The sequence below is a fragment of the Pholcus phalangioides genome, unplaced genomic scaffold (assembly GCF_987345545.1).
Source record: "Pholcus phalangioides strain wild (caught in Gottingen) unplaced genomic scaffold, Ppha-v1.0 ptg000017l_1, whole genome shotgun sequence".
Classification (NCBI taxonomy): Eukaryota; Metazoa; Arthropoda; class Arachnida; order Araneae; family Pholcidae; genus Pholcus; species Pholcus phalangioides.
In genome coordinates, this window is record NW_028301610.1 from 11656502 (window position 1) to 11675071 (window position 18570).

The following is an 18570-nucleotide window of genomic DNA, read 5'->3' on the forward strand; positions in this document are numbered from 1 at the left end:
AATTTGGGAATGACGTCATAGGCAAGAACGATAATTTAGGAATGACGTCATAGGAAGCGCCATCTAGCGAGCCTCAACAAGTGCGAAGCACCCATTTGTTTGATGCGCAGCAAGTGGGGAGCCCTATTGTTTGATGCGCAGCAAGTGGGGAGCCCTATTGTTTGATGCGCAGCAAATGCGCAGTCCTATTGTGCACCAAAACCGCTAAAATCACCCTACTCATGTCTCTTTTTCTGAGGTTAAAAAAAAATCCCACGTTTCCAAGTTCAATACTCACTGAGATATTTGAATTCAAAAAATTGGAAAAAAAGTTTAGAAAGATTACCATAAACGGGTGGGGGGAGAAACATTTTACATTGGTTTATGTGGTTTTCCCACAACTTTTCTCTGATTTTGAATTCAAACATATCAGTGAATATTGCACCTAGAAACGTGAGAAGTTTTAGTTGTCCTCGGTAGAGACAGGGACAACTTTCGAATTGGAAACTATTGAACGGGGGGAGCGTATAAAGAAAAAAAATTTAGATTTTTTTTATTTTATGAAACACTGTATTTTCACTCTGGAATCTGGTAAGAGTGATTTTTGAATACATTTTGGGCATTTTTTTAAATTACAACCGTAGCTCTACGACGAACGGTTGATGAGATAACGACTGAATCAAGACCTACAGAACACCCTGTGTATTCTGTTTGTTTTCTTTTATATACACACTTTCATGAATTGTATCTCCCCCCCCCCCCCACTCTGGATGATCAGCAGCATTATTAGAAACAGCCTTTATATATGATACTTTTTCTATGATTATTATATCTGCTTTTGATTGTGATTGTTTTCAATTTTTTCGAATTTGTGTGTTTGGCATATTGATTTAAATGTCATTATTATTTTTCCAGTTCTTGTGATGCTTATTATGAATGATTATAATGCGACTCTTTGAAAAACACGTAGTTACTTATGATTGTGGCTAAGCTTATTAAAATATTTGAATTTAAATCCGACTTTTAGCATTTGATTCTACGTGAGTAATGTTTAATATTAATGACAAAAAAATTGAATCAATTTGATTACGATCAAATTTTCAACTCTGCTTGTAGACCACAGCAGTGCTTCTCAAAGTGTGCGTCCCGGCTCCTGAGGGCGTTGTGACGAGCAGGAGATATTGATTTGTTTTACTATTTATGTCTTGAAGGGGCTCTTTTGTAAGTGAAAATATCTACTAAATTATTCAGCGGAACCGCAGACGAACCATGAATTGGGCAAAAGAGCCGAGGGTGACAAAAGTTTGAGAGCCACTGGACTACAGGTTTAGAAGCAATGGTTTATGGCAGTTGTTCATTTGCCTAGATCAATGTTTATCCGCGGCTTCGAGCACCGAACACGCACATATCCATCTCGCCTGCTGACCACGATACCCCTGACCAGCGGTTCTCAACCCTTTTCGACTCGCGGAGCCCTTTTAAGTAAAAAAAATTCTATGGCGGAGTCCCGTAGGCCAATCTTTTAATTATTCATCAAAGTTACTGATTTATTTTTACCATTTAAAAATATTTATAATTATTTTTTTAAATTTTACTGTTTTTTATTTTCCTCGAGTGGCCGCGGACCCTCTAGAGAGTGCACAAAGAGCCCCAAGGGCTCCGCGGAGCACCGGTTGAGAACCACTGCCCCTGACTAATGTTGGCGACGCCACTATACTTTGAGAACCACTGGTTTATGCTTTTAGAATATTTAATGGAATGCCTGTGAAACAGTTGGGATACAGAGCATTTAATGGTGAAAATGCAAGTCATATATCCAGTTATTGGAAGCTATAAATTGACACCAATAACGAAACTTTACGTAAAAACTGTTGGTGATTTCTGACAGCTAAACTATGGCGTTTCGAAGGGGATTGGCTAAAATGGGCGATTGTCCATGAAGAATGGGTCGTGTAGGGTTCAAAAAAGTCAATATTGTTCTTCCTATTGATTCTCCAGACTCCTGCGCAGTAGGGATGGTATATCTATTGATCTGAGAACAATCGAACCATACTCGCCTTAGATTCGTCAACCAATCACTTCATTCCTCCAACTACCAGGTTGGACTTCGTTGATGGGAGTCTCAGTCACAGGGAGATTTCTGAATATGATTGGATCGTATTGATCCCGTGACCAGAGACAAAATTGTTTCCTGTTTTGGCAATTTTAATTTTTCGATTTTTCATCATCAAAGAACTTATTTTTTGCATTTAATTTGAAAAATCAGATAGTAAATGCGTAATAATGAGTAAAAACTTTATTCAAACAGTCGACATTTTTGTCTATATTAAATTATTTTTAATTAGTACTGAGCGAAGTTATCATTATTAATCCTGGCTTCGGAGGTCTTATAATAAACTCAGTTTAGGGTCCCGGAGCATGTTGGATGTGGTGAGTCATGCTGTTCGTGTTTTAAAGGGTTGGAGACAAAATCGGTTTGTGCAAAGGAAATAATCACTTCAAGGCTGTATTTCTCAAAATGTAGGTCGCGGCTTTTAAGGATGGGCATCGCTTTTACCCGAGATATTGCATGTGCTAACATAGTAGGCCTAATTAGTAAGAATCGGAATATTTTTATACAAGGCCGAAGTCTAGTGTCTATGCGTAGTGGCTAGCAAATTGTCAGACATTTCGCGAAGTTTTTTTGAATTTTGGGCAATGTGAGAAGTGGAAGGCGGATTCGTGACGAGGCTAGACTTCGAACTTGGAACTTAGCATATAGGCCTACACATAGTTTCCAAAATTACGAGAAAGCACGAATTTTTATATAAAGAAAGAATGCCTAAAAACATATATTACTATCTTAACATCTTCGAATGCAAAAACAGAAGTCAAAGTACTTTTGGGTCAAATCTCAGCGTTTTGTTAGGCCAATTTAACACATAGACGTGCTCGAATAAGGCCTGGAAGCCCATATTGTCTGTTAACATTGAAATGCCATCAAAATACCACTTGCACTGGTTGTGAGACCAGACATGGTTCAAGCTCTGCCCCATGGGGGATATAAGTACATTACCCCGAACGGTTGGGCCACACTGGAGAGAACTGAGTACGCTGGGCCGGAAGGCCAGATTGCCATTAGTCCGGCCCAGCACCCCCAATCCTCAGTCTTTACGATTGGGGCTCCAGGCAGTGAGGCCACTGCACCCGTACCGCCATTGCAGAGAGCACTATGGGTGCTTCAGGGAGCACCGTGGTGCTCGCGAGTAACAGGTTAATGATGCCCGACTTAAGGGAAAGTATCCGTTTTAAAGAGCAAGCGGTGAAAAAGGAAATGCATTCCGGTTAAAGCGGGTAAAAGCAGTTTGAGCCGGTAAAAGCGGTGGCCGCCCCGAAGAGTTTTCCCGATCTTCCCCCTTCCCTGCTCGCTCGCCGTGATAAAACGAGCAGCTGTTCACTATGGACTCACCCTTAGCAGACATGATGGCATACAGGGACGGGCGAAAACAGCTTTGCCTCTAAAATGATTTTTGCTGATCCTCCAGTGCAGAGGCGCCGGCATGAAGAAAACATGGGGGGGGGGGGAAATGCCTGAAAGTTGCTGGTCGTCCCGTATATACGGGACTCAAATGCATACGCGGGAGATGGAAGGTGCATTACATTGTTTTTTCAGAAATTATTGTGGAGCGCAGCCCCTTAAAAAATTTATTATGGGGGGGGGGGGTGGGCTCAAATGCCCTCAGCCCTCCAGGTTCCGGCACCTATGCTCCAGTGTCCTCGGCACATTGACGCAAAGCCAGGTTAACATTAGCACCCGAGACTATGAAACTCCCTACGTATTATGTTTATGATTAAAATAAAACACCTCGCAATATAAATTTGAATCCATCGCCCAACAATAAAAATTTAGTGTGCCCCAGGCATTTGCCGGTTAAGAACCACTATACTATATAATCATGCTCCCCCCCCAAATACGGGGGGGGGGGCTCACAGGGATCCAGCCACGACCTCTTTCGTAAGTTATATAGTAGGCCGTCCTGCAGCCCGAGAACCCCGGAAAGATTTTTATTGCCGCTACCCCTGCCCCCTTCGTTGTAGTTTAAAATGCGTCGTTAAGGTGCGAACTCAATCGCTCTTTCTAGTCCAGCGCCCGGGCATCAAACCCACGTGCACTCTGGGCTTGGGCAGGACCTATTTCACTCATGAACAAACGGACACGTACGTGCCCAGGGCCTTGAAATTGATTGCTTCTTTTGCATTATAGACATGGCCCCCACATCCTGGAGCAAGGCTGGGATATTTTGCGGGGGCCCGGTCAGAGCCCTTCTATAGTTAATTTATAGCGTGAAAACGCAAAAATTGATGAGAACTTTTTCGGGCCCCAGTGCTACAGCTCTGTCAACCTCGTCCTTGTCTGGTTATATGATTATATACACGGGACCCTCCCGACTCCTCTGCCTATGAAAAAACTATATATAAGGGGCTCCATAAAATCATATTCGTCCAGGACCCGAACTTACGAGATAACGATCTGTTAAAACCCTTGATCTGTGGGTTACCTGTCTTGGACGGAAGTTTAAGCTTTGTTAAGAAGTCCAAACCAGGGCCGTCTTAAGAGCATCATGGGCCTACTACGTATAGGCTACGCCAGTGTTTCTCAACCGCCGGGCCCAGCGGTTTCATTTCTCCTCATTCATTTTCCGTTGGTCTTGTGTTTGACCGGGTCTTCCACTCACAAAAATGAATGAAACCGGGCCGCGGGCTTGCCGAGGTTGAGAACCACTGGGCTACGCAATGAATATAATAAAATCCATTCATCCGTGTGAGAAAAATTAAAACTTTTCGTACGTTTATACGGCACAACACGCGCCCTCTAGTTTTAGAGACTGGAATTGCATGAAAAATCTTTTCCCCATGGTCTGAATGGCCTAAATACCAAGTTTTACGGAAATCTGGGCATTATTACCAGAGTTGCCCTTAGGGGGTGTGCGACAGGTGCGGTCAGAGGCGGATTTAACGGTGAGCACACTGGACCCCGACTTCTGAAGGGGGGGGGGCCGAAAAACCCAAACTTTACACTTTTTTTTTAATTTAAGGGGCCCCATTTTTTTTCTTGCTCCCGGGGCCCCTCAACCGACTAAAATCCTCTTCAGGGTGCGGTCGCGTGTGTTTCGGGAGCTCCTCTCCTCTTACGATGATAATTCGGAATTTGTAAAAGAAATTATTTTCATCAATTATGGAATTATTTCTTTCATCAATTCTGAATTTCCATCCATTCTAGAAAAAACTGAATTTTTTTATCTTAAAAAAATGATTGTGGAATTCTGGATTTTCATCTAAATAGAAATAATTCTAGAATTATCTTTTTTCATTCATTCTGACACATTTCACTAATTCTGAAATTACTGAATTTTAAAGACTTTTCTCTTTATTCTGAATTTTAATGACTTTTTCTCTCTCTCGTTTATTCTGAATTTTAATGACTTTTTCTCTCTCTCGTTTATTCTGAATTTTAACGACTTTCCTTTATTCTGAAGTTTAATGACTTTCCTTTATTCTGAATTTTAATGACTTTTTCTCTCTCTCGTTTATTCTGAATTTTAATGACTTTTTCTCTCTCTCGTTTATTCTGAATTTTAACGACTTTCCTTTATTCTGAAGTTTAATGACTTTCCTTTATTCTGAATTTTTTGACTTTCCTTTATTCTGAAGTTTAATGACTTTCCTTTATTCTGAAGTTTAATGACTTTCCTTTATTCTGAATTTTTTGACTTTCCTTTATTCTGAATTTTTTGACTTTCCTTTATTCTGAATTTTTTGACTTTCCTTTATTCTGAAGTTTAATGACTTTCCTTTATTCTGAAGTTTAATGACTTTCCTTTATTCTGAATTTTTTGACTTTCCTTTATTCTGAATTTTTTGACTTTCCTTTATTCTGAATTTTTTGACTTTCCTTTATTCTGAATTTTTTGACTTTCGTTTATTCTGAATTTTAATGACACTCATATTCTTAATTTTTATAACATTCCTTTATTCTGAATTGTTATGATTTTTTTTTATTCTGAATTTTCACGCCTTTCCTTTATTCTAAATTTTCAAGACGTTCATTTATTCTGAACTAAATCGGAGCGAAGGAACCCCTTATACTGTAAGCACGTCTCTGGCCCCGCTATTATTTTCGCACCAAGCCCCGTATCTGGTAAGGGCGCGGCCCGGATTATAACGCTCTCTAGGGTCGTTCAAGAAGCGAACGAGAGTAATTTTATAACCACCCTGTACGTACCACTTCCCCTCCAAGACTTGAATTGATGTCCAGCGACACCATGCGGCGACTCCCGAATAGTAGAGCGACGTCACGAGGACGATACGACAGAAACGTCATATTTACGTATTTCGCATCGGAAATACAGATTATCGGAAATACGATCCCGGCCGGGAACAATAAGTAAGTTTCCATTAATAAATAAATAATAATTATTCAAATTATGAGCGTTTTTTGCCGTGAAAATGACTTTTTTCAGGGAAAAATTCGTTGTACACAAGTCCGTTGTATACGAAATCTAGTGATTGAGATTCCTTTTCCATAATTTGGTAATTTAGAATAATTTTTTGAAAATTTGCTCGCATTTTATCATGAATCCAGGGATTCTCTCGTTAATTATGAAATTATGGACTCGGAAAATCAAGCGTGGTAATGGAAGAGCATGACATCATGGCCCTTACAAGGTTAGGCCTAGCAGAGCTCTTGCTCGGGGCCCCCCCTCCCCCCGGATATATTCTTATTTTTTTGTATTTTACTCCGTAAATTCACCATAGAGGGGTCCTAGGAGCCCGCAAAAGATCCCAGCCCAGGGGCCCCTTAAGGATCCAGATGGCAGAATTGCATCAAATCAGGTCGGAACGAGAGGCCCACAGGGACACCACTAATGCTAAGCTGCTTGATGGGAGCGGAAGGGGGGGGGGGACTGGATAGTGCCCTCATCGTGGATAAAAAGAGGAAAGAGGGCTGGATGTGCCGGACCGGGTGGCCTTCGAATGTATCTCGAGGGCTTCCCGGTCGGACACCTTCAGCACTCTCCAGCACGGACCAACTCAGCCGAGTAAATAGCTAATATCCCTAGCGGGACAGAGCCAGGTCCCTGCCTGGTAAGAAGAAGAAGCCCAGGGGCCCTGCAGCAAGAAGGTGGGGGTATGCCTGACATTGCATGGAAGTCCGTTATACACGATTCATGTCCGTTATACACGATTACCTGTCATCCCCAACCTTGTAGGGGACAAGGTTGGGGATGACAGGGAGGGCTCCAGATTGGGGACCAGAACAGTTCATTATCATTTTTTTTTTCAAACCGTAAATTCACCATAGAGGGGGGGGGGTCCCTAGGGGCCTACAAAAGACCTCAGCCTCGGGGTCGCAAGTCCTGGGGCCCGGAACGATTTTTATCTTCTTTTTTTTGTTTTTTCAATCCGTGAATTCCTCACGGGGGGGGGGGGACCAGCCGGCAAAAAAAACCCAACATAGGGGCCCCTTGGCCAGGTGATTATTCCACCAACACCAAACATGGCTGACCCCCACTCTGTCCCTTGCGAGATATAAGCGGTTCACCTTTCAGCTGGGCCAGGGCGATTCTTCCGAAGTCCCCCGGGAAATATACACTCACTCTCGAAATTTTCAAACAGATCTCATTTTTATGAGGCCCTTCTTCATTTAAGGCCCCCCCGGGCCTTGCCCGTAAGCGCCCAAGCGTCAAGACAGCACTGGATATGCCTGCCATGCGAGTTGATAATAGACGTGTACCAAAGTGTAATTAATTGATCGTTTTAATGAATAAAATATTTGTGATTATTGATTGATTTAGGAAAGGTCAGTGTATAGAGATATAAGTTGTGGATGTCTTCAATTATGAATTATTTATGCCATTGTTTGATGTGTTTTTATTGTGAATTATAGTAATTTTTAATTATCTATGTGTTATACCTATGTGTTTACCTTCTAAGTGTTTACCTTCTAAGTGTTTACCTTCTATGTGTTATACGCGGAATACCTGGAGAGTTTGTGTGATGGGAGAAATTGTCATCGAACCCTCTTAATAAGATATTGAAAGAAAATCATCGTTTATACAGAGGTCTTCAACCATGGCCCCCCTCAAGGGGTGGGCTGACAAGGCTCCAGCCCTGGGGCCCGGAATGATTTTCTTCTTTTTTTTTTTCACGCTATAAATTCATCATAAAGGAGCCCCGTGGAAGTCTGGTTGGGGGGCACGTAAAAGATCCCAGCCTAGGGGCCCTGCTTCAGGATGTTCGGGGGAGCCATGTCTTCAACCTTTTTCTAGACGCGAGCACTGCCTTTTCCCATCACCGAAAGAAGAGCACCTTTACGGCAAGTTTGACATACGAATGCATGGAGCATCAGGATGATTTCAATCCTTGAACCTCGAATGCAATTTGTTGGAAAGTTGAACAAGTGCTCGCGAGCACCAAATCGGACATGAGCATCGAGCACTCTGGGGGCTTCAGGGAGCACCGTGGTGCTCGCGAGCAACGGGTTGAAGATGCCTGGTTTATATAAAGATAAACAAAACAAGCTAATTGTGGCGACATTGGCGAGATAAAAGTTTCGAAGATTTGTCGCCAAAATATGGCAGCGGAACCCATAGATGATGACAGCAGATATTTCTTTCTAGTAACCCGTTCTTTTCTCGAAATAGATCGAGACGGAAAAAAATTCTGCCCATTTTTCGGACAGGGTCGTTTAAACAGCCCCATTGGCCCCCCCGGGCCAGGCGATATTGTGGGGTGGGACCCCCCTGGGGTGGGTTTGCTGAAAGTGCGTGCTTACTTATTCACATTTCTAGCCTATTCCTGAAAACAATTGAACAAAATCTCATTGTCACGAGGGCCCCTATACTCTCGTGGCCCCATGCGTTAAAACTGCCCTGATCGAAATTATTGAACAATATTTCGCATGCATGAGTTTTTTTTTGATGTCATGGGGACAAAAAAATTGCGTAAGCCTATAAGGCCGTATAGCGAGCTGGAGGACCAGGGAGTCAGGTCTCCATGGACCCCCCCCCCCCCACATCCTGGAGCAGAGCCCATGGGCTGAGATCTTTATATAGTGCTCTCAGACGAGATCTTTCACAGACCTCCCCCCCCCTTTAGCTAATTTATCGCGTGAAAAATAAAAGATGATGAGAATCATCCCGGGCCCCCTGGACTGGAGCACTTTCAGTCCCTTTTTTGGGGGGAGCATGCTGGTTCCCCTCAAAAATGTTAGAAAAACAACTGATTTTAATTGAGTAATATTGTTAAATCTATTTTTTATTCACCTTGCCCCTCCCCCCGAAATACCGAGTCGTCCCCTTCGAAGTAAATTTCTGGCTACGGCCCCTTGCGTAGGCCCCACCAGGGTGGGGATGGCAGAGTTCCAGCCAGGGACGATTTTCATCATTTTTCTTTTCAAGTTTACAATAGGAGAGCCAATGAAAAATCTGGCCCGAGGACCCGCCAAAAATCCCAGCATTGGAGGCCTGCTGCGGGATGTGGGGAGGGGGTGCCATGCATAGGTCTCGGAGTGCCATCTCAAAATGTTCGGAGATGTGGGCCTTAAAGAATGATTAGACTCCGCAGCACTGTCTAGGGTCATCTCAACTCTGGTACTGCCCGGAAGTATAGCCGACTTAAGAGAGTCATGGGTCCTCAGGCAAATTGACTTTTTTGAGGCGCCCTACCCGACTACAAATGATTGCTTACTAATTTTCAGGCTTAATCTCGAAAATGTTAATGAGATCTTATTATCATCGTGGCCCCCAGGCCGTTCCCGGGGGGGGGGGGGCGTGCTCAGGGCCGTCTTAAAAGCATCATGGGGCTCCTGGATGAAGTGGTTTTTCCCAGCCCCTACTTTACTAAAAAGGTTTACTTTCGAAAATTTCAACCCTATCTCATTTTTGTGAAGCCCCCTGCTTTTCTCTTCAGACCCCGGGCCATGATTGTGTGAGCTCATGCGTTAAGATATGCCCGGGGCCTCAAGAGAAGAGGGGCCTCACAAAAATGAGATTTGGTTGAAATTTTCTAAAATTTACCTGGTAGGTCCTCAGAAAAACCATTTGGCCCGGGAGCTCTTAAGACGTCCCTGCTCTGAGGGCCACATTTGCATCACGGACCGTGGGGTAAGTACGTATGGCTTACAGCATATATGCTCAATCAATGGCCCGCGGGACAGATTTGACACTCTGATTCATCAGATGTGGCCCGCAACCTCAAACCTAATTTCATAAAAATGAGCAAACAAAGCAAACACATTTACAGATCACTCAAGTGACCCGTGGCACATTTCCATAGCACTTAAATGGCCCGATGGGGGGGAGGGAAATTCCTATCACTCAAATGGTCCGAGGTGCATTTCCCGAGTGACGCGTGGCCAAATTTCTATAGCTGGAGATGCGCCGCGTTGACTTGTAAATATGTTGCGGGTCACTTAAAAGATCTGCAGATACGCCACGGGCTACTTAAGTGATGTGGAACTGCACCGGGGGTCGCACAAGTGCTATGGAAATATGGCACCTAGTTCACTTTTACAAAAATTAGGTTCGAGGTCGCGGGCCACATCAGAGAACTCCGTGGGCCACATTTGTTCCGCGGGCCATTGGTTAAGCCCGTATGGCTTATCGCAATGCTCTATAAATAATATTGCACCCAACAATGTGTTGCCTTTGGTTCGTTCCAGCTTGCCTTCGATGGAGAAGAAGAAGACCGGAGGAAGGAGGGACTCCCCGCCACGGTCAGGTCAGCACATCAGCAGACGCGAGCGGTTCCTGCAGGACCTCCAGTATCGAGCGGAACGTGCAGAGTACGTGCGGTACCGGGCTCGGCTCGACGCCTACGAGCAACACCGAGCCCGGCTCGCCGAGTACGAACGGTACGAGGACGAGCACAGGCCCAAGGAGGACAAACGCCGCGAGAGCACCGTCGACAATCCTCCAGGAGGTGAGCGTGGCGGCGAGGAAGGGGCAGTAGGTGGGGAGCCCGTGGCACCAAAACCACCTCGGAAAGGAAAGTAGTTGAAGAACGAGCACCATGTTGTACCGTGTAGTGTACGATTCGGAAAGCAATTAAAATTTGATCCGAAATTGAAATTGGTCGTGTGTTATGTGTGCCAAACTTACTCTGTGATTTACGCGTATCCGAGCACCGACCGATCGGTGATCAACTTTTTCAACAGCGTCTGAAGTGTTTCAAGACCAGCGTTTCTCAACCTGTGGTCCGCGACGATGTCATAGACAGTGGCGTATTTACGGGGGGGGGGGGCTTATAGCGGGATGTAGCCCAAGTTGGAAAATTTGAGCAATGAATGTCCACAAGAAAATTAGACTACGAGAAGGGCCCCCGGCAGAATTTGTACAACACTCAACCTCCATCTGCTCAGACTAGTTAATAGGTCAGTGAGCGACCAAAAAAAGTGACCTAGAGAGTTCGCAATCACGTAAAGTGAGCAAAAGAGTGACTTAGACCTTGATGTAGTTGACCAAAAGAGCGTTATACCAGGTCAGGGAATGACCTGCAGAGTGAAGGACCAGTTCTAGGGAGGTGCAACAGCACTGGGCCCACTTGTGGGGGGGGGGGTTCCCAAGAATGGGCCTAAATGCAAATTCTTGCACACAGGGCACAGTAATGGCTACTTGCGGCACTGCCTCGAGCAGTGGTTCTCAACCTTTGGAAGCGCCTGGGGCCGTAACTAGGCTGGGGCCCAAGCCGAATTAGAGGCCCCACAAATGTTGACATTTGTTTTGCATAATAATTACCTATTCAAGAGGGGGGGGGGGCCCAAGGAAAAGTCTTTCCCGGGGCCCAGAGAAGGCACACTACGGCCCTGCGCGGCCCGGTAAACTTATTTTGTGTAAGTGAAAGACCCACCAGAATGGGTAAAATGAAATTGCGAATCACTCACGGCCCGGTGGTTGAGAAACACTGACCTAAACAGTGTGAAAGCATGTGTAAACGTATGAATGATCAAAGTGACCCATGCATGGAACCCATCAAGGAACCATGCATGGGCCGAGATACGGGGGGGGGGCAGCGTCAAAGGTGGAGTTGACTGATCTAATGTATATATGAATCGACATCATTCCAACTCCTATCTCGGCCCATGGAACCATGTCAGTGAGCAACCAAAAGAGTGATTTAGAGTGAGTAAGTATGTGAGTGATAAAAACAGTGTGCAAGCATTTGAGTGACCAAAGTAATGTGCAAGTATGTAAATGACTAAAGAGTGACTCCGGTCACAGGAATTCTTTTCTGACCTTTTCAGCCGCTACCCTAGACCAGTTTCGCGACCCGTGGGACTGTTTGTTTTTCGAAATTGGTGAAACCAGTGGCGTAATAAGCCCATTTACAACAGGACTGTTAGCGGATTTGTGACACATCTAGGAACAGGGCCGTCTTAAGAGCACCGTGAGCCCCATGGCCCCCACATCCTGAAGCAGAGCCCCTAGGCTAGGATCTTTTACGGGCCCCCCGACTAGACTTTCACGGGGCCCCCTTTATGATGAATTTATAGCGTAAAAAAAAATGATTAAAATCACACCGGGCCCCAGGGCTGGAACCTTGTCAGCCCATCCCTTGTGGGGGCCATGGTGAGCCCCCAGGCCAAGTGATTTTTCTGAGGCCCTACCAGGCAAATTCTCGAAAATTTCAACTAGATCTCATTTTTTGTGAGACCCCCTTCTTCTGTCGAGGCCCCGGGTCATACCCAGTAGGGCTCATACCTTGAGACAGCACTGTCTATGCTTAACCAAATTAAGTTTGGTTTGTGACCCACAAATCAAGTATCCCTGGCTTTGTATGACCCATTTCGGAAGCCCCTGCAAACCAATTTTGGGTCGTAACCCACCATGGCCCCCCCCCACAAGGGGTGGGCTGACAAGGCTCCAGCCCTGGGGCCCGTGAGGATTTTAATCATTTTTTTGTTTTTTCACTCTATAAATTCATCATAAAGGGGGGCCCCGTGAAAGTCTGGTCGGGGAGGGGTCCGTAAAAGCCTGCGGGCCCTGCTTCAGGATGTGGGGGCCATGTAACCCATGGTTAAACAACACTCGGCTGTAAATGGGTTTGTACGGCCCATCTCGGATGCCCCCTGCGAATCCAGTTTGGGTCGTGACCCATAGCTCAAGAATACTCGGCTGTGAGTGTGTTTACGCGACCCATCTAGGCATCCCCTGCGAAGTTGGGGTCGTGACCAGTAGGTTAAAAAAACCCCCCGACATAGGCCAAGGGTGCTCAACATTTAGGAGCCTGCGGAGCACTTCTTTGGTTGGAAAACGTGTCGCGGGCCCCCTTAAGGGATATGGAACTGCACCAGGGGCTGCTAAAGTGCTCTAGAACCGAGCCACACATCAGTGACGTGCAAATACAGTCGAATCCCGTTATAACGAACTCCAAGAGACCGGAGAAATCACTTCGTTATAACGAAATTCCGTTATAAAAGAATTCCAGGTTTTTAACACTTTGTTCTTATGTAAACTTATCTGGGGGATTAGAAATGTGTTTGTTAAAACGAGATTTTCGCTATAACGGTATTCGTTAAAACGGGATTCGACTATATGTCTCAGTCACTTGAGTGATCTCTAAATGTTTCGCGAGTCTCAGAGTAGGGTGTAGTGGCCGTTAGTGATCTGTAAATATGTTCGGGGTCACTCAAGTGGTCTGTGCCACTTAGTTGATTTTTTTTTGCAAAATTAAGTTTGAGGCCACGGGTCACTTCTGGTCCGTGAGTCATTGACTGGGCATATATAGCATAGGTCAAGGGTGTTTAACATTTTGGAGAGTGTGGGCCACTTCATCAGTTTGAAAACGTGTCACGGGGCACTTAAGCAATAAGTAAATGGGGCCACTTAAGTAATCTGGAAATTTGCCATGGGTCACTGAAGTAATCTGGAAATGTGCCACAGACCATTTAATTGAAATGAGCATGTGTCGCGTGTCACTTAAGTGATCTGTAAATGTGCCACGAGCAGCTCACGTGATGAGTAAATTTGTAAATGAGCCGCGGGTCACTGAAGTAACCTGGAAATGTGTCGCAGGCTGCTTAAGTGATATAGGAATGTGCCGTGGACAACTTAATTGAAGGGCTGCGGGCAACTTGAGTGATGTGGAAATGTAACATCTATAAGTATACCGCGGGTGACTCAGGTAATCTGGAAATCTGCCACAAACCACTTAGTTGAAGTGAGAATGTGCCACGGGCTACTTGAGCGATTTAAAAATTTGTGCCGCGAGTCACTGAAGTAATCCGGAATGTGCCAAAGTTCACTTTATTGAAGTGAGAATGCACCGCAGGTCACTTGAGTGACCTGTAAATGCGCTACGGGTCACTTGAGTTATCTGGGAATGTACCGGGATCCTTTTAGGGATGTGGAACTGCATTTCGGGTCACTTAAGTGATATGGGAAAGTACCTCTTGGTTCGTTTTTACAAAAATAGGTTTGAGGTTACGGGCCACGTCAGATGACTCCGAAGGCGGGGCATTGGTGGGGTCGTCTGCAGGTGGACTTGATAATTCCATTCTAAGTGACCGACGAATTTAAGTGGCCAGCGGCCAAGTTCTAGAGGATTAAGTAGCCCGTGGCACCATGGCCCCCACATCTTAGAGCAGGGCCTCTAGGCTAGGGTATTTTGCGGGGGCCCCTGGTCAGACTTTTCACGGGCCCTTCTATAGTTAATTTATAGCGTGAAAAAGTCAAAAAAATGATTAGAATTGTCCCGGGCCCTGTCAGCCCGTCCCATGTGAGCGCCATGCGTGACACATGGCCCAGTTACAGATCACTCAAGTTGGCCCACGATACATGCACATTTTCACATGATTTAAGTAACCCGCGGCACAGTTTTAGAGCACATAAGTGATCCCGACACATTTACAAATCACTCTAGTGACTTGTGACACATTTACAGATCACTCTAGTGACTTGTGACACATTTACAGACCATTCAAGTGACTCGCGAGATATTTATAATGATGTAAATGACGTGTGGCACAGTTACAGATCACTTAAGCGGCTCATGGCACATACACAATTCCACATGACTTAAGTAAAACGCGACAGAGAAACAGATCATTCAAGTGACACGCGGCACAGTTCTAGAGCACTTAAGGGATCCCCGACAAATTTATAGATCACTCAGGTGACTCGCGACATATTTATAGATGACTTAAGTGACTTGTTTTTTTTTCTTCAAGTTTTGTAAAAGATGTTTTGTCAAACTTTTATATTGTAATCCCGGACTGAAAAAATTGAGGACAATACTTTGAACCTGACAAATACGGAGATCCGGAAATTTCGAACCTGACATTTCGCCTGCCCTGACCGTATGAGTGACTGCGTGAGTGACCAAGTGAACTCTGAACACTAAGCAGGTTTCTGATGTCATTTCATTTGCATCTCATCCCTCTGAGAAAAACGGGGGGGGGGGGGGCTCCTAACCTAAAGGCAGTCTGAAGTCGCTAGAAGTTGGCTCCAGAGATGGTCTACGGTGGAGCGAACAACAACCTAGGCCCTCTGCTATTTCACCAAACACCAACTCTGGCCATATCGCAATTTACTGCCATTAGTGAGATGGGTTGGAAGTGAAGGTGCTGTCTATCGGTGGTCGCCTCGAGTTCGTTTGGGAAAATATCTTATCTATATCCTCCCTTGGGTTCGAACCCGGGACCCTGACAACAACCTTCACAATGGTAGACGAGCATCTTACCACCATGCCACTCGGGCACAACCTAGGCCCTATCGCTTAGGCAATTTACTGCCTGTTACTCCCTCCCCCCCCCAAGGGGGGTGGGCTGAAGCGAGAACTCTTTGGCAACACCCGCCTCCCAGCGGCCCGGCATCAAGTGTCCCCGATTTAGCGGTGCCCACCTCCAGGGACAGTGAGGACGGCAGCCCTCATTCGCCTTCTCACTTGCTCTTTCACTCGCCCATATTTGCTAACTCTCTCATTTGCTCCCTCACTCGCTCATTTTCCTCCTCACTCATTAACTCCCTTACTCACTACTCCACTGCCAATCACTCAAAAGCGCTTTTTGACGTGTGGCTGAGGTGATTCTGTCGTTAAATACCGGTTTTTGAGGTGTTGCGGACGCGATTTTGCCATCAAATACCGGTTTTTGCTGAGGCGTGGCTGACGTGATTTCGCCACCTAATACCGGTTTTTGAGATGCGGCTGAGATAGATGATTTTGACCGGTATCGCCGTTAAAAAACCGGTTTTTAAGGTGTTGATGAGGTGATTTTGTCGTTAAATACCGGTTTTTGAGCGTCATCCGAGATGACTTTGTCGTTCTCGGTTTTGAGAGGTCGCTGAGGTGATTTTGTAGTTCAAGATACCGGTTTTTTAAGGTGTTGCTGTGGTAATTTCGACTGATTTAACGGTCAAATACAGGTTTTTGCGGTTGTTACTGAGGTTATTTTGCCGTGAAAACAAGTTTTTGAAGTGTTGGTGAATTATATGTGACCGTATTTCATCGTCAAAACCGGTTTTTGCTCAGCCCGGAGCAGCGTAGCGCTGTGGGTGTGGAACCGACTTGAGCTAAACCTAAATATGTGTAGCAGCTTCTTCTTTGGAGGCGCAAATCCGCAGTCTAGTGCAGTGGTTCTCAACCTTTGGAAGAACGCGACCCGGTTGATATATCTTTTTGTGAGTGGAAGGGCCGGTCATAACATACGACTAACGAGGAAAAAAACGGGTAAAAAATAGAACGGTGACCACATTTACGGTCTGGTATGACGGATATTAGGACCCGGTATATACGGGCCGCTGCCCGGCGGTTGAGAAACACTGGTCTAGAGGGCTTTCCGTACGTCAATCGGCGTGTTAAGACAGGCAAACCTCAATTCGCCTCCGTGCAATCTTCATCAAGGCCACCAACCGCTACTTACCACTTTTTTTCCCTCGAGCTTCGATGAGAAAAACATGTTTACAATATCGGGAAAACAGATCACCCTCTCAAGTGAAGTAAACATGGGCACATTATTGCAACGGAATTCAAACGGCCAAGCCATGATTCACTCGGCAATCGAAAGCAATCCCGTCATCGTACATCATCACCATTTCAGTCCGAAAAGTACGGCACATTGTTTACGCTAGGCCAACGGAAGTTACCGCGAATGTCGAACATTAATCAACATGGAAAGGAACGCGTCGTTCTCAAACACTTCCCGCAAAAACACATTAAATGTGAAAACTTCGCGCTCATTAACTCGCCTTGCAAGGAATCGCAGCTGCACACTCTCGTCATATTTATTCACTTTCGAATATAAACAAACCATCGCGCGAGTGAAACCCTTTCCCCCCCCCCCCCATCTCGGAATTTCGAAGGCCATGGGCGTTAAATTTTATCTGTCCCACGGGTTCTAGTGTCCCCCCCCCCTCCCATATTTGCCGCCATCTCCACGACACCTATACAAATGTAGTAATACCTCGGAAAGGAAGATGTGATTCATTCCGGAATGACGTGTGAAGGAGGATTTAAAGCAGTGTTTTTTCCAAAGTGGTCAATATCGCCCCCTGGTGGACGATGGAATGGACCAGGCGGGCGGTGGAAGGTACGAGGATAACGTGGGATCCTATGGGTTCGCTTGAGGGGGGGGGGGGGCGATGAGAGAAAAAAAATTTCTGTAGAAGGGGGCGATGGAACAAAAAGTTTAGGAAACTATGTATGATTTAAAGCAGTGATTCCCAACGTGGGCGTTAACGCCCCCTGTGGGCGATGGAATGTTCCAGGGGGCGGCAGAAGCTAACGGGTATAACATAGGATTCTGTGGGTTAGATTGCGTTGGGGGCGATGGGAGAAAAAAAATTTCTAAAGAAGGGGGCGATGGGACAAGAAAGGTTGGGAAACTATGATTTAAAGCATACGTGATCGCTTAATCCAGTTTCCCAAACTTTTCGTTCCATTGCCCCCTTCTTCAGAAATTTTTTTTTCTCATCGCCCCCCCCCCCCCGACTCAAGCGAACCCATAGGGTCCTTTGTTAAATTCGTAGCTTCCATATCGCCCCATTGAACAATTCCATCGCCCTTTTGAACCATTGCATCGCCCACTAGGGGGCGATATTGCCCACTTTGGGAATCGCTGGATTAATCCATGGTCCGCGGGCAAAATGTGGCTCTCGGAGCCATCTGATGTGGTCCACGACCTCAAACTTAATTTTGCAGAAATGAAAATGGCACATTTCCAGATGACTTGAGTTATCCGCGGTGTAGTTCCAGATCGCTAAAGTGCCCGCGGATCAATTGAGTGACTCGCGGCACAGTTCTACATCACTTGAGGCACATTTGTAGGCCACTTAAGTGACTTGCAACACAGTTATACATCACTTGAGTGGCCCGTGGCACAATTCTAAATCAATTTTGTGACTCGGCAAATTTACAGATCACGTGAGTGACTCACGGCTTAGTTCTACATGACTTGAGTAGCCCGCGGCACATTTACAGATCACTTTACTGACTTGCGGCACACTTAACATCAATTAAGCAGCTTGCGGCACATTCATAGATCACTTGAGGGACTCACGGATTACTTCTACTTCACTTGAGTGACTCGCGGCACAGTTCTGAATCACTCGAGGC